This window comes from Lethenteron reissneri, chromosome 58 (assembly GCF_015708825.2).
Source record: "Lethenteron reissneri isolate LAM-NWPU_2019-01 chromosome 58, ASM1570882v1, whole genome shotgun sequence".
NCBI classification, from domain to species: Eukaryota; Metazoa; Chordata; class Hyperoartia; order Petromyzontiformes; family Petromyzontidae; genus Lethenteron; species Lethenteron reissneri.
Window position 1 is genome coordinate 2949633 of NC_083836.1, and position 18174 is coordinate 2967806.

Consider the following 18174-nt stretch of genomic DNA (forward strand, 5'->3'; position numbering starts at 1 on the left):
AGACCGGGAAAGTTGGAGACCGGGAGAGCGGGAGACCGGGAGAGTTGGAGACCGGGAGAGTTGGAGACCGGGAGAGTGGGAGACCGGGAGAGTGGGAGACCGGGAGAGTTGGAGACCGGGAGAATTGGAGACCGGGAGAGTTGGAGACCGGGAGAGTTGGAGACCGGGAGAGTTGGAGACCGGGAGAGTTGGAGACCGGGAGAGTTGGAGACCGGGAGAGTTGGAGACCGGGAGAGTTGGAGACCGGGAGAGTGGGAGACCGGGAGAGTGGGAGACCGGGAGAGTTGGAGACCGGGAGAGTTGGAGACCGGGAGAGATGGAGACCGGGAGAGTTGGAGACCGGGAGAGTTGGAGACCGGGAGAGTTGGAGACCGGGAGAGTTGGAGACCGGGAGAGTTGGAGACCGGGAGAGTTGGAGACCGGGAGAGTTGGAGACCGGGAGAGTTGGAGACCGGGAGAGTTGGAGACCGGGAGAGTTGGAGACCGGGAGAGTTGGAGACCGGGAGAGTTGGAGACCGGGAGAGTTGGAGACCGGGAGAGTTGGAGACCGGGAGAGTGGGAGACCGGGAGAGTTGGAGACCGGGAGAGTTGGAGACCGGGAGAGTTGGAGACCGGGAGAGTTGGAGACCGGGAAAGTTGGAGACCGGGAGAGCGGGAGACCGGGAGAGTGGGAGACTGGGAGAGTTGGAAACCGGGAGAGTTGGAGACCGGGAGAGTTGGAGACTGGGAGAGTGGGAGACCGGGAGAGTGGGAGACCGGGAGAGTTGGAGACCGGGAGAGTTGGAGACCGGGAGAGTGGGAGACCGGGAGAGTGGGAGACTGGGAGAGTTGGAGACCGGGAGAGTTGGAGACCGGGAGAGTTGGAGACCGGGAGAGTGGGAGACCGGGAGGAGAGTGGGAGACCGGGAGGAGAGGGGGGGGACCACGTGGAGACCGGGAGAGTGGGAGACCGGGCGTTGTTGGAGGCCCCGGCAGGTGCCGTGGTGATGCTCCACTTCACAAGACAGGAGGTCGCTGGCTCGGAGCGGGGGCGGCTCGCTCGAGGAGCCGATGAGCGAGATGAGATTCGTCACGCGAGCGGCATGGTGCTGCACGCGGAGAGTGGGAGCCAGTGGCTCCTACGTGAGCCTCCTCCTGGCTTCACAAAGCTTCTCCGAGCTCATTGAGCCTCGATCTGGCTCAGCGAGCCTCGATCTGGCTTAGTGAGCCTCGATCTGGCACAGCGAGCCTCGATCTGGCTTAGTGAGCCTCGATCTGGCTCAGCGAGCCTCGATCTGGCTCAGCGAGCCTCAAATCTGGCTCAGCGAGCCTCAAATCTGGCTCAGCGAGCCTCAAATCTGGCTCAGCGAGCCTCAAATCTGGCTCAGCGAGCCTCAAATCTGGCTCAGCGAGCCTCAAATCTGGCTCAGCGAGCCTCAAATCTGGCTCAGCGAGCCTCAAATCTGGCTCATTGAGCCTCAAATCTGGCTCAGCGATCCTCACCGACAAATCCGTTGTTGTTATTCCCAAGTGGAGTCCAGGGTGCCAACGAGTCACCTTGGGACAGTGGGGGGGGGGGGGGGGGGGGGTGCGGGGCAGCTGCCACTGGGGGCGCCCTTCGTATTGCACGTGTTGAGCTGAGAGAGGGGGGGGGGGAGGTAAAACGTCGTTAATTTGTGAATGAGCGCAACGGAAAAGTCCCTGCGCGATTCCCCCCACCCCGTCACGAGGATAGGGTCGCCCCTCCCCCCCATCCCAAACCCCCCCCACCCCCCCACACCCCCCCCCCCAACATCCACCCACCTCGACGACCAGGCAGCGCTGCCCCCCCTCCCCTCCCAGCCCCCCACCCCGCACGGCCAGCCCCTCCCCTCCCGTGAGGTGGAGGGTTAATAAATAAATTAATAAATCTCCGGCAAAGCCGCGATCGATAGGAACGGCTCGAGTTCGCGAGGCATCGGGTGGCAGGGGGCTCACAGCCCCCCACTGCTCCACACACTCACAAAGACAAAGAGCCCCCCCCCACCCGTACACAGCCTCACTCCCCCCACTCTCACTCACTCACTCCCCCCACTCTCACTCACTCCCCCCACTCTCACTCACTCCCCCCACACACTCACTCACTCCCCCCACTCTCACTCACTCCCTCCCCCCACCCTCACTCACTCACTCCTCCACCCTCACTCACTCACTCCCCCCACTTTCACTCACTCCCCCCACTCTCACTCACTCACTCCCCCCACCCTCACTCACTCACTCCTCCACCCTCACTCACTCACTCCCCCCACCACACTCTCACTCACCCCCCCCACTCTCACTCACTCACTCCCCCCACTCTCACTCACTCACTCCCCCACCCTCACTTACTCCCCCCACTCTCACTCACCCCCCACTCTCACTCACTCACAGTCCCCCCACTCTCACTCACTCACTGCCCCCCACTCTCACTCACTCACTCCCCCCACTCTCACTCACTCCCCCCACTCTCACTCACTCACTCCCCCACCCTCACTCACTCACTTCCCCCACCCTCACTCACTCACTTCCCCCACCCTCACTCACTCACTCCCCCACTCTCACTCACTCCCCCCACCCTCACTCACTCCCCCCACTCTCACTCACTCACTCACTCCCCCCACTCTCACTCTCACTCCACTCACTCCCCCCCCACGCTCACTCCCCCACCCTCACTCACTCACTCCCCCCACCCTCACTCACTCCCCCCACTCTCACTCACTCACTCACTCCCCCCACTCTCACTCACTCACTCCCCCCACCCTCACTCACTCCCCCATCCTCACTCACTCACTCCCCCCATCCTCACTCACTCCCCCCACTCTCACTCACTCACTCACTCCCCCCACTCTCACTCACTCCCCCCACCCTCACTCCCCCCACCCTCACTCACTCACTCCCCCCACCCTCACTCACTCACTCCCCCCACCCTCACTCACTCCCCCCACCCTCACTCACTCCCCCCACTCTCACTCACTCCCCCCACTCTCACTCACTCACTCACTCCCCCCACTCTCACTCACTCACTCACTCCCCCCACTCTCACTCACTCACTCCCCCCACCCTCACTCACTCCCCCCACCCTCACTCACTCACTCACTCCCCCCCACTCTGGAGACGTCATTTCCCTCGCCACGTACACACGACCCATGGGCTCGATCCCGACCCTGACGACGCCTGCCACATATTTGCAATCTGCATGTCCAGTCTCTCTCTGTGTCTCTCTGTCTCTGTGTCTCTCTGTGTCTCTCTCTCTCTCTGTGTCTCTCTCTCTCTCTGTGTCTCTCTCTGTGTCTCTCTGTGTCTCTCTGTGTCTCTCTGTGTCTCTCTGTGTCTCTCTGTGTCTCTCTGTGTCTCTCTGTCTCTGTCTCTCTCTGTCTCTCTCTGTCTCTCTCTGTCTCTAAGTCTCTCTCTATCTCTCTCTGTGTCTCTCTGTGTCTCTCTGTCTCTCTCTATCTCTCTCTGTCCCTCTCCCCGTGGTCGCGTGGATTTTATCTCCGGATTCTCCGGCGTTTCCCTCCACATCTAGAATCAACACCACGCGTTGAGACGAGGCTCTATGGAAGGGACATCACTTAGAACGTACGCTCACAGCACGGGCAAATAGATAATGAAATTTCCCTTGTTTGTCGAAAACTGTCAATAAACATACACTTATATACACACACACACGTGGCTTTTAGCAGAAATCATGGGTAATGTTCGTCTCTTGGTCTTTTACCGATTTGCTGCCGCTATTAATGTCCACGTTGAGATATCATTTGGGGAGCCGGGTGGCATCTCAAACTAAAGTAGCTACATAGTTCTGCGGGCAATTCATCTGGTAAAATAAAAAAATAGTTTCGTTTAAGATTTTTTGAACCGCGACCCTCTGCTGCAGCAGCAACAACAACAGCAACAACAGCAATAGCAACAACAGCAACAACAACAACAGCAACAACAACAACAGCAACAACAGCAACAACAGCAACAGCAGCAACAACAACAGCAACACCAGCAACAGCAGCAACAACAACAGCAACACCAGCAACAACAACAGCAACAACAACCGCAACAACAACAACAGCAACACCAGTAACAACAACAGCAACAACAACAGCAACAACAACAACAGGTGGTGAGAAAGCAGAGGAGGGGAGGGGATGCGGAGAGTGAGGGCAATGGGGGAAGGGAGGAAGGATGAGGATGGAGACAGAGAAAAAGAGGAAGAGGATAGAGGGAGATAGGGGAGTAGGAGGGAGATAGGGGAGTAGGAGGGAGATAGGGGAGTAGGAGGGAGATAGGGGAGTAGGAGGGAGATAGGGGAGTAGGAGGGAGATAGGGGAGTAGGAGGGAGACAGGAGTTGAAGGGAGATAGGGGAGTAGGAGGGAGATAGGGGAGTAGGAGGGAGATAGGGGAGTAGGAGGGAGATAGGGGAGTAGGAGGGAGATAGGGGAGTAGGAGGGAGATAGGGGAGTAGGAGGGAGATAGGGGAGTAGGAGGGAGACAGGAGTTGAAGGGAGATAGGGGAGTAGGAGGGAGATAGGGGAGTAGGAGGGAGATAGGGGAGTAGGAGGGAGATAGGGGAGTAGGAGGGAGATAGAGTTGAAGGGAGATAGGGGAGTAGGAGGGAGATAGGGGAGTAGGAGGGAGATAGGGGAGTAGGAGGGAGATAGGGAGTTGAATGGAGATAGGGGAGTAGGAAAAAATAATAACATAGAAAACTTGGGGAACATAGACACAAAGTAGGGAGAGAGGGGGTAGAGAGAGGGGGTAGAGAGAGAGGGGGTAGACAGAAAGGGGGTAGAGAGAGAGAGAAGGTAAAGAGAGAGAGGGGGTAGAGAGAGGGGGTAGAGAGAGGGAAGGGGTAAGAAGGAAGAGGAACAGAGCGTGAAATCTTCTTGTTTCATCTGATCGTAACAAAAACCAGAGAAAGAGAGGTGAGGCAGGCAGAGAAGAGGAGGATGGAAGAGAGGCACAGAGGGGAGGAAGTGAATGACGAGGTGGGGATGTAGAAGAGGATGATGATGATCCAGATGATGATCCAAATGATGATCCAGATGATGATCCAGATGATGATCCAGATGATGATCCAGATGATGATCCAGATGATGATCCAAATGATGATCCAGATGATGATCCAGATGATGATCCAGATGATGATCCAGATGATGATGATCCAGATGATGATCCAGATGATGATCCAGATGATGATCCAGATGAGGATGAATGAGTGACAGTGGGAAGGAGAAGTAGGAGGAGGGGTTTGAGGCGGTGGGGGGGGGGGGGGGTCCCGCACCCTGTTATCGACCACCCGCCCGCCCCCCCATCTGCGTGGGGGTGCCTCGGTAATTAACGACGCGGATCAAGAGCGGAGAGACCCTCACAACCTCCCCCCCCCCACCGTGCCACCCACACAGCCCCCCAGCCCGTGCCAGTCGATACGCGCCCGAGTTTCACTTCAAGGGGAGCGCAGCTCTTGGCCGACCGCTGGCTTCTTCATCGATCGCCACCCGCCCCCCCTCGTTCTTACCCCCCCACCACCCCCACCCCCCCTCGTTCTTACCCCCCCACCACCCCCCACCCCCCACCCCCCCTCGTTCTTACCCCCCCCCACCCACCCCCACAGCACCCCCGCAACGCCCCCCCCCCAACAAACCCCTCCCACCCTCCCCCCGACAACGCTCCCCGTGCATAATTCACGAGCATCGCGAGTGAGCGGAGACATCAATTATTCACGCGGTGGTGTTGGTCGCGGTGGTAGCGGTAGTGGTGGTGGTGTTGGTCGCGGTGGTGGAGGTAGCAGTGGTGTTGGTAGCGGTGGTGGTGTTGGTAGCGGTGGTGGTGTTGGTCGCGATGGTAGCGGTAGTGGTGGTGGTGTTGGTCGCGGTGGTGTTGGCAGCGGTGGTGTTGGTCGCGGTGGTGGTGGTAGTAGCGGTGGTGTTGGTAGCGGTGGTGGTGGTAGCGGTGGTGGTAGCGGTGGTGGTAGTAGCGGTGGTGGTGTTGGTAGCGGTGGTGGCGGTCGTGGTGGTGGTGGTAGTAGCGGTGGTGTTGGTAGCGGTGGTGTTGGTAGCGGTGGTGGTGTTGGTAGCGGTGGTGGTGGTAGCGGTGGTGGTGGTGGTGGTAGCGGTGGTGTTGGTAGCGGTGGTGGCGGTGGTGTTGGTAGCGGTGGTGGTGTTGGTAGCGGTGGTGGTGTTGGTAGCGGTGGTGGTGTTGGTAGCGGTGGTGGTGTTGGTAGCGGTGGTGGTGTTGGTAGCGGTGGTGGTGTTGGTAGCGGTGGTGGTGTTGGTAGCGGTGGTGTTGGTAGCGGTGGTGTTGGTAGCGGTGGTAGCAGTGGTGGTGGTGGTAGTAGCAATGGTGGTAGCGGTGGAGGTGGTATCAGTGGTGGTGGTGATGTGGGTCGTGGTGGTGGTGGTAGCGGTGGTGGCGGCGGTGGTGGTGGCGGTGGTCGCGGCCTTGGTGGTGGTGGCTACAACGGATGGCAGAGGAGCGACGCTCACAACAAGGAGCGGAGCGTCGGGTGGCTAAATGCATCAGGTTCGCACAGTAGGGGGTACAGCTGGTGGTGTCCATCTAGCGGTCATCTCAGTCAGCCAACCCGTGGCGCCTGCAGGGTCTGTCCCGATGACCCCCTGTCAGGAGCGAGCCTTCAAAACTTCACGTGGCCTGAAAGTGCACCTACCCTGGCACAGGCGCCGTGGTGATGTCACTGCCACCTAGTGGCGAATGGCGGGGGTATTGGTGTTGGTGGCGGTGGTGGTGGCGGTGGTGACGGTGGTGACGGTGGTGGTGGTGGCGGTGGTGGTGGCGGTGGCGGTGGTGGTGGTGGTGGGGCACGGTGGCGGTGGTGGTGGTGGTGGTTGTGGCGGCGGTGGCAGCGGTGGCGGTAGCGGCGGTGGTGGTGGTTGGGGTGGTGGTGGTGGTGGCAGCGGTGGTGACGGTGGTGACGGTGGTGGCGGTGGCGGTGGCGGTGGCGGTTGGGGTGGTGGTGGTGGCTGTGGCGGTGGTGGTGGTGGGGGCGGTGGTGGTGGTAGTGTAGTGGTTAGTGCGCTGCAATTCGAACCTGGCGACACGGGTTCGATTCTCGCTCACAGCCAACATAAGTGACGATTTTCTGAACCGGTCCTGGGCCTCCCCTAGATCGACTCAGCCTCAAATGAGTAGCCGGTGCGGTGTGTAGTAAACATCGACACTGGGGAGACAAAGGCGGCCGGGCGTGGTTGCTGGCCACCCACCCCCTCGTGTGCCGTGCCGGCCTTTATAGGTGCTACTCGCTAACAGCACTTGCTCCAACAGTCTGCCAAGGCTACACGGGGGATCTTTGTCTTTGGTGGGGGTGGGAGTGGGGAGAAGGGCGCGGGACTCAGCCAGTGGGGGGCGCCCGACAGCCTCCCAGATCATCACAACGCAATCATCATCATCATGATCACAATCATCATCATCACAATCATCATCAGGATCACAACGCAATCATCATCACAACGCAATTTGCGGGTGTCGCGGTGGCGAGATGTGATAGTGGTGGTGGTGATAATGTTGGTAGTGGTTATTGTTGTGGTGGTGGTGGTGATGATGGTGGGGGTGGTGATAGTGGTGGTGATGATGATAATGATGATGGTAGTGGTGATGATGGTGGTGGTTGTGATGGTGGTGGGGGTGGTGATAGTGGTGGTGATGGTGACGATAGTGGTGGTAGTGGTGGCGCTGGTCATGACGATGATAGTGGTGATGATGATAGTGATGGTGATGATAGTGGTGATGGTGATGATAGTTGTGGTATTGATAGTGATGATAGTGATAGTGGTGATAGTGATGGTGATGATAGTGATGGTGATAATGGTGCTGGTGATGATAGTGGTGGTATTGATAGTGATGATAGTGATGGTGATGATAGTGATGGTAGTGATGACAGCGGTAGTGGTGATTCACCACCGCTCCCTCCCGATACACAACCAAGGCCCCTGTTGTTGCCACTCGACCCGACAGACGAACCCATCAGCGCGCACACCCACAGCCACCTCGCACTTTACAACACATCCCTCCACTCAGAGAACAAGGCCCCGTCCATAGGTGGGTGCTTCGGGGTCTTGGAAAAAAAATCACTCGTCTAATGTGTCCCCGCGCTCTCCCCCCCCCCCCCAAAGCGCGGGGCCCAGGGCAGCCCCCCCCCATTCGCCGTGCACTCTCGCCACGAGACGGGTGTGTAAACAAAGAGAGGTCACATAGCGTCGTAGCTGGCAACCCATTTATCAGTGCCCGACCTTATCACCGACTAATTCAGAGCTGATTGGTCACCACCGCGTCCCTTTTAAATTTCAACGCCCATCCTACAAAGTCGCATCGCAAGGGAGACAGACAAAGAAATCGACAAAGAAATCGACAAACACATTTGTGTTTGCACGCATTGAGACGGCTGTTTCAATACGCCTGCTGTGTATTTGGAGTTTGCGTGCCTCTCTCTCTCTCCTCGTGGTGAGATGTTAATAACCTCGCCTGGTACACAGGAGATGGTGGGTTTGATCCCGACCCTGACGCCTGCTGTATATTTGGAGTTTGCGTCTCTCTCTCTCTCCTCGTGAGATGTTATCTACCTCGCCTGGTACACAGGAGGTCGTGGGGTTGATCCCGACCCTGACACCTTCTGCATATTTGGAGTTTGCGTCTCTCTCTCCTCGTGAGATGTTAATTACCTCGCCTGGTACACAGGAGGTCGTGGGTTTGTTCCCGACCCTGACGCCTGCTGTATATTTGAAGTTTGCGTGCCTCTCTCCTTGGGGTTGAGATGTTAACTACCTCGCCTTGGTCGTGGGTTCGATCCCGACCCTGACACCTGCTGCATATTGGAGTTTGCATGTCTCCCTCTCCCCGTGGTGAGATGTTAATTACCTCGCCTGGTACACAGGAGGTCGTGGGTTTGTTCCCGACCCTGACGCCTGCTGTATATTTGGAGTTTGCGTCTCTCTCCCCGTGGTGAGATGTTATCTACCTCGCCTGGTACAAAGGGGGTCGTGGGTTTGTTCCCGACCCTGACGCCTGCTGTATATTTGAAGTTTGCTTGCCTCTCTCTTTGGGGTTGAGATGTTAACTACCTCGCCCTGGTCGTGGGTTCGATCCCGACCCTGACACCTGCTGCATATTGGAGTTTGCATGTATCCTTCTCCCCGTGGTGAGATGTTAACTTCCTCGCCTGGTATGCAGGAGGTCGTGGGTTGGATCCCGACGCCTGCTGCTGTATATTTGGAGTTTGCATCTCTCTCTCTCTCTCCCCAAGGTCGTGTGTTTTTTGTTCTGGGGATCCTTCAAATTTCCCTTCACATTTAGAATCCACGTGCTCGTGTCGATGTCGACTTGTTCCCCGCACACGACACTCGCCACTTCACTGAGCTCTCATTTGTGGCCAGGTCGGAATTCTTAACAAAGAAAACAACGGCTGTATAGCTCAGTGGTCCTTAACCCGGTAAAAATAATAAATAGTAAAAATAGACAGAGAGTGAAAGTGCCACGGACAAACTGTACGAGAGGCAGGGAATCCATAATTGAGGTAGCTAGCAGATAATGTTCGTCATCTGCTCCGGGTTCCGCCGACATAGGCACGAATCAGCGCTCACAACACACAATTGGGGCGAACATCCCAACGATGTCGGACCACAGAGGTTTGCAAGATGTCGCTAGCTAGCGACACACCTGTAGACACACACATAGGTAGCCACACACCTGTAGACACACACACAGGTAGCCACACACCTGTAGACACACACACAGGTAGCTAGCGACACACCTGTAGACACACACAGCAGGTAGCGACACACCTGTAGCCACACACCTGTAGACACACACACAGGTAGCCACACACCTGTAGACTCACACACCAGGTAGCCACACACCTGTAGACTCACACAGCAGGTAGCTACACACCTGTAGACACACACAGCAGGTAGCCAGCCACACACCTGTAGACACACACAGCAGGTAGCCACACACCTGTAGACACACACACAGGTAGCTACATACCTGTAGACACACACAGGTAGCCACACACCTGTAGACACACACACAGGTAGCTACACACCTGTAGACACACAGCAGGTAGCTACACACCTGTAGACACACACACAGGTAGCCACACACCTGTAGACACACACACAGGTAGCCATACACCTGTTGACACACACACAGCAGGTAGCCACACACCTGTAGACACACACACAGGTAGCCAGCTACACACCTGTAGACACACACAGGTAGCTACACACCTGTAGACACACACAGCAGGTAGCTACACACCTGTAGACACACACAGGTAGCTACACACCTGTAGACACACACAGGTAGCATCACACCTGTAGACACACACACAGGTAGCCACACACCTGTAGACACACACAGCAGGTAGCCAGCCACACACCTGTAGACACACACACAGGTAGCTACACACCTGTAGACACACACAGGTAGCCACACACCTGTAGACACACACACAGGTAGCCACACACCTGTAGACACACACACAGGCAGCCACACACCTGTAGACACACACAGCAGGTAGCTACACACCTGTAGACACACACACAGGTAGCATCACACCTGTAGACACACACACAGCAGGTAGCCAGCCACACACCTGTAGACACACACACAGGTAGCCAGCTACACACCTGTAAACACACACAGGTAGCGACACTCCTGTAGACACACACACAGGTAGCCACACACCTGTAGACACACACAGCAGGTAGCTACACATCTGTAGACACACACAGCAGGTAGCCACACACCTGTAGACTCACACACAGGTAGCTAGCCACACACCTGTAGACACACACAGCAGCTAGCCAGCCACACACCTGTAGACACACACACAGGTAGCGTCACACCTGTAGACACACACACAGGTAGCCACACACCTGTAGACACACACACAGGTAGCCACACACCTGTAGACACACACACAGGTAGCCAGCCACAAACCTGCAGACACACACTCAGGTAGACACACACTCAGGTAGACACACACACAGGTAGCCACACACCTGTAGACTCACACACAGGTAGCTACACAACTGTAGACACACACACAGGTAGCCACACACCTGTAGACACACACACAGGTAGCCACACACCTGTAGACACACCCAGCAGGTAGCGTCACACCTGTAGACACACACAGCAAGTAGCCAGCCACACACCTGTAGACACACACACAGGTAGCCAGCCACACACCTGTAGACACACACAGCAGGTAGCTACACACCTGTAGACACACACAGGTAGCTACACACCTGTAGACACACACACACAGGTAGCCAGCCACATACCTGTAGACACACACACAGGTAGACACACACAGGTAGCGTCACACCTGTAGACACACACACAGGTAGCCACACACCTGTAGACACACACACAGGTAGCCACACACCTGTAGACACACACACAGGTAGCTACATACCTGTAGACACACACAGGTAGCCACACACCTGTAGACACACACACAGGTAGCTACACACCTGTAGACACACAGCAGGTAGCTACACACCTGTAGACACACACACACACAGGTAGCCAGCCACATACCTGTAGACACACACACAGGTAGACACACACAGGTAGCGTCACACCTGTAGACACACACACAGGTAGCCACACACCTGTAGACACACACACAGGTAGCCACACACCTGTAGACACACACACAGGTAGCTACATACCTGTAGACACACACAGGTAGCCACACACCTGTAGACACACACACAGGTAGCTACACACCTGTAGACACACAGCAGGTAGCTACACACCTGTAGACACACACACAGGTAGCCACACACCTGTAGACACACACACAGGTAGCCATACACCTGTTGACACACACACAGCAGGTAGCCACACACCTGTAGACACACACACAGGTAGCCAGCTACACACCTGTAGACACACACACAGGTAGCTACACACCTGTAGACACACACAGCAGGTAGCTACACACCTGTAGACACACACAGGTAGCTACACACCTGTAGACACACACAGGTAGCATCACACCTGTAGACACACACACAGGTAGCCACACACCTGTAGACACACACAGCAGGTAGCCAGCCACACACCTGTAGACACACACACAGGTAGCTACACACCTGTAGACACACACACAGGTAGCCACACACCTGTAGACACACACACAGGCAGCCACACACCTGTAGACACACACAGCAGGTAGCTACACACCTGTAGACACACACACAGGTAGCATCACACCTGTAGACACACACACAGCAGGTAGCCAGCCACACACCTGTAGACACACACACAGGTAGCCAGCTACACACCTGTAAACACACACAGGTAGCGACACTCCTGTAGACACACACACAGGTAGCCACACACCTGTAGACACACACAGCAGGTAGCTACACATCTGTAGACACACACAGCAGGTAGCCACACACCTGTAGACTCACACACAGGTAGCTAGCCACACACCTGTAGACACACACAGCAGCTAGCCAGCCACACACCTGTAGACACACACACAGGTAGCGTCACACCTGTAGACACACACACAGGTAGCCACACACCTGTAGACACACACACAGGTAGCCAGCCACAAACCTGCAGACACACACTCAGGTAGACACACACTCAGGTAGACACACACACAGGTAGCCACACACCTGTAGACTCACACACAGGTAGCTACACAACTGTAGACACACACACAGGTAGCCACACACCTGTAGACACACACACGGGTAGCCACACACCTGTAGACACACCCAGCAGGTAGCGTCACACCTGTAGACACACACAGCAAGTAGCCAGCCACACACCTGTAGACACACACACAGGTAGCCAGCCACACACCTGTAGACACACACAGCAGGTAGCTACACACCTGTAGACACACACAGGTAGCTACACACCTGTAGACACACACACACAGGTAGCCAGCCACATACCTGTAGACACACACACAGGTAGACACACACAGGTAGCGTCACACCTGTAGACACACACACACAGGTAGCCACACACCTGTACACACACACACAGGTAGCCACACACATGTAGACACACACAGGTAGCCACACACATGTAGACACACACAGGTAGCCACACACCTGTAGTCACACACAGGAGCAGGCCTGGGTTGGGGTTGATGGACCATTGCGTCAGTACTCGTAGCAAGGTTCCCTGACCCCCTCCCTCATCGCCCCGATCCCCCCCCCCTCCCCCCACGCCGAATCCAGATGTCTCCTCCCTCCGCCTTCTACCGTAATGCGTTTTTGTTTTCCATTTGTGGAGAGAGCGAGAGATGATTCTGAGATGCGATGGCATTCGGGATTGAAACTTTAAATTGGAGAGAGAGAGATAAGAGATTGACACATGGAGGAAGACACAGACGGAGAGAAAGAGACGGCAGCTGGAGACGGGTAGAGGACGAACAAATAAGAGAGACAGACGGCGAGACACAGGGGAAGAGACACGGAAAGAGTGAGACACAGACAGAGAGTGAGAGCGAGACACAGGGAGAGAGACGGCGAGACACAGGGGAAGAGACACGGAAAGAGTGAGACACAGACAGAGAGTGAGAGCGAGACACAGGGAGAGAGACGGTGAGACACACAGGGGAAGGGACACGGAGAGAGTGAGACACAGAGAGAGAGAGACACAGGGGAAGAGACACAGATGTAGAGAGTGAGACACAGAGAGAGAGACGGTGAGACATGTCGAGACACAGGGGAAGAGACACGGAGACAGCGAGACACGCAGAGAGACAGGAGGCAGTGAGACACAGCAACGTACGGGGTAAGAGACAGAGACAGTGAGACACACAGAGAGACAGTGACACACACACAGCGATAGAGAGAGAGAGACAGAGAGACACACACAGAGAGACAGTGACACACACACAGCGATAGAGACAGAGAGACACACACACAGAGAGACAGAGAGACACACACAGTGATAGAGAGAGAGAGAGAGACAGAGATACACACACAGAGAGACAGAGAGACACACACAGTGATAGAGAGAGAGAGAGAGACAGAGACACACACACAGAGAGACAGAGAGACACACACAGCGATAGAGAGAGAGAGAGAGACAGAGATACACACACAGAGAGACAGAGAGACACACACAGCGATAGAGAGAGAGAGAGAGACAGAGATACACACACAGTGATAGAAAGAGAGAGACACACAGAGAGAGACACACAGAGAGATACACACACAGTGATAGAAAGAGAGAGACAGAGGCAGTGACACACACACAGCGATAGAGAGAGAGAGAGAGACAGAGAGACACACACAGAGAGATACACACACAGCCATAGAGATCGTGAGAGAGAGACAGAGAGACACACACACAGAGATACACACACAGCCATAGAGATCGTGAGAGAGAAACAGAGAGACACACACACAGAGATACACACACAGCCATAGAGATCGTGAGAGAGAGACAGAGAGACACACACACAGAGATACACACACAGCCATAGAGAGCGTGAGAGAGAGACAGAGAGACAGAGAGACACACACACAGAGAGACACACACACAGAGATACACACACAGCCATAGAGATCGTGAGAGAGAGACAGAGAGACACACACAGAGAGATACACACACAGCCATAGAGATCGTGAGAGAGAGACAGAGAGACACACACACAGAGAGACACACACACAGAGATACACACACAGCCATAGAGAGCGTGAGAGAGAGACAGAGAGACACACACAGAGAGATACACACACAGCCATAGAGAGCGTGAGAGAGAGACAGAGAGACAGAGAGACACACACACAGAGATACACACACAGCCATAGAGATCGTGAGAGAGAGACAGAGAGACACACACACAGAGAGACACACACAGCCATAGAGAGCGTGAGAGAGAGACAGAGAGACACACACACAGAGAGACACACACAGCCATAGAGAGCGTGAGAGAGAGACAGAGAGACACACACACAGAGAGACACACACACAGAGATACACACAGAGAGAGACACACACAGAGATACACACACAGCCATAGAGATCGTGAGAGAGAGACAGAGAGACACACACAGAGAGATACACACACAGCCATAGAGATCGTGAGAGAGAAACAGAGAGACACACACACAGAGATACACACAGAGAGAGACACACACAGAGATACACACACAGCCATAGAGAGCGTGAGAGAGAGACAGAGAGACACACACACAGAGATACACACAGAGAGATAGAGATCGTGAGAGAGAAACAGAGAGACACACACACAGAGATACACACAGAGAGAGACACACACAGAGATACACACACAGCCATAGAGATCGTGAGAGAGAGACAGAGACACACACACACAGAGATACACACACAGCCATAGAGAGCGTGAGAGAGAGACAGAGAGACACACACACAGAGAGACACACACAGCCATAGAGATCGTGAGAGAGAGACAGAGAGACACACACACAGAGATACACACACAGCCATAGAGATCGTGAGAGAGAGACAGAGACACACACACACAGAGATACACACACAGCCATAGAGAGCGTGAGAGAGAGACAGAGAGACACACACACAGAGAGACACACACAGCCATAGAGAGCGTGAGAGAGAGACAGAGAGACACACACACAGAGATACACACACAGCCATAGAGAGCGTGAGAGAGAGACAGAGAGACACACACACAGAGATACACACACAGCCATAGAGATCGTGAGAGAGAGACAGAGAGACACACACAGAGAGATACACACACAGCCATAGAGAGCGTGAGAGAGAGACAGAGAGACAGAGAGACACACACACAGAGATACACACACAGCCATAGAGAGCGTGAGAGAGAGACAGAGAGACACACACACAGAGATACACACACAGCCATAGAGATCGTGAGAGAGAAACAGAGAGACACACACACAGAGATACACACACAGCCATAGAGATCGTGAGAGAGAAACAGAGAGACACACACACAGAGATACACACACAGCCATAGAGATCGTGAGAGAGAAACAGAGAGACACACACACAGAGAGACACACACACAGAGATACACACACAGCCATAGAGAGCGTGAGAGAGAGACAGAGAGACACACACACAGAGATACACACACAGCCATAGAGAGCGTGAGAGAGAGACAGAGAGACACACACACAGAGATACACACACAGCCATAGAGATCGAGAGAGAGAGACAGAGAGACACACACACAGAGATACACACACAGCCATAGAGAGCGTGAGAGAGAGACAGAGAGACACACACACAGAGATACACACACAGCCATAGAGATCGTGAGAGAGAGACAGAGAGACACACACACAGAGATACACACACAGCCATAGAGATCGTGAGAGAGAAACAGAGAGACACACACACAGAGATACACACACAGCCATAGAGATCGTGAGAGAGAGACAGAGAGACACACACACAGAGATACACACACAGCCATAGAGAGCGTGAGAGAGAAACAGAGAGACACACACACAGAGATACACACACAGCCATAGAGATCGTGAGAGAGAAACAGAGAGACACACACACAGAGATACACACACAGCCATAGAGAGCGTGAGAGAGAAACAGAGAGACACACACACAGAGATACACACACACAGAGATACACACACAGCCATAGAGATCGTGAGAGAGAGACAGAGGCGTGGACCGGTGACAACTGACGGGCGCGGCATGAACAACGCACGGCGTTCCGCGCCAAGCTGTCACTCACAGCGAGCCACGTGGGCTGCTGGACGGGCAGCAGCGAATGTCGTGGTCGCGGTGGCGGCCTGCGTTGCTGTGGCAGGTTTGACGCAACACGTGGCAAGGGTTGACGCAACACGTGGCAAGGGTTGACGCAACACGTGGCAAGGGTTTGACGCAACACGTGGCAGGCGACGCAACACGTGGCAGGCGACGCAACACGTGGCAAGGGTTGACGCAACACGTGGCAAGGTTTGACGCAACACGTGGCAGGCGACGCAACACGTGGCAAGGTTTGACGCAACACGTGGTAGGCGACGCAACACGTGGCAAGGTTTGACGCAACACGTGGCAGGCGACGCAACACGTGGCAGGCGACTCAACACGTGGCAGGCGACTCAACACGTGGCAAGGTTTGACGCAACACGTGGCAAGGTTTGACGCAACACGTGGCAAGGTTTGACGCAACACGTGGCAGGCGACGCAACACGTGGCAAGGTTTGACGCAACACGTGGTAGGCGACGCAACACGTGGCAAGGTTTGACGCAACACGTGGCAGGCGACGCAACACGTGGCAAGGTTTGACGCAACACGTGGCAGGCGACGCAACACGTGGCAAGGTTTGACGCAACACGTGGCAGGCGACGCAACACGTGGCAAGGTTTGACGCAACACGTGGCAGGCGACGCAACACGTGGCAGGCGACTCAACACGTGGCAGGCGACTCAACACGTGGCAAGGTTTGACGCAACACGTGGCAAGGTTTGACGCAACACGTGGCAAGGTTTGACGCAACACGTGGCAGGCGACGCAACACGTGGCAAGGTTTGACGCAACACGTGGTAGGCGACGCAACACGTGGCAAGGTTTGACGCAACACGTGGCAGGCGACGCAACACGTGGCAAGGTTTGACGCTGCAAGGCAGCGCACACAGTGGCAACGTGTGGCAGCTGGAGGGACAGTGTCGCCGTGGCAAGTTTTTTTTTTAAACGCAACCCACATACCCAGGAGAGCGAATGGTGCCTTCTTATTTTTCTAATTCGAGTACAAAACTGAATATTTCAAGAATACATTGCACTGGGATTGCATGCAATGTGAATACACGCAATGCGATTGCACGCAATGCGAATGCACGCAATGCGATTGCACGCAATGCGATTGCACGCAATGCGATGGCACGCAATGCGATTGCACGCAATGCGATGGCACGCAATGCGATTGCACGCAATGCGATTGCACGCAATGCGATGGCACGCAATGCGATTGCATGCAATGCGATTGTACATAACGTGAATACAGCCCTGTCACTCGAAGGTGTCACTGTGACAAGTCCCGGCAATTAGCGCTGCTTGTTACTGGCCGCTAACCCACCCCCCCTCACCCCCCTCGCCGGATCACCCCTCCCCCCCCAACCCCAACCCCGCTCACCTCCTGACAGAGTTTTCAGACTCACTGAGGCTTTGCTGGGTCAATAAAAATAAT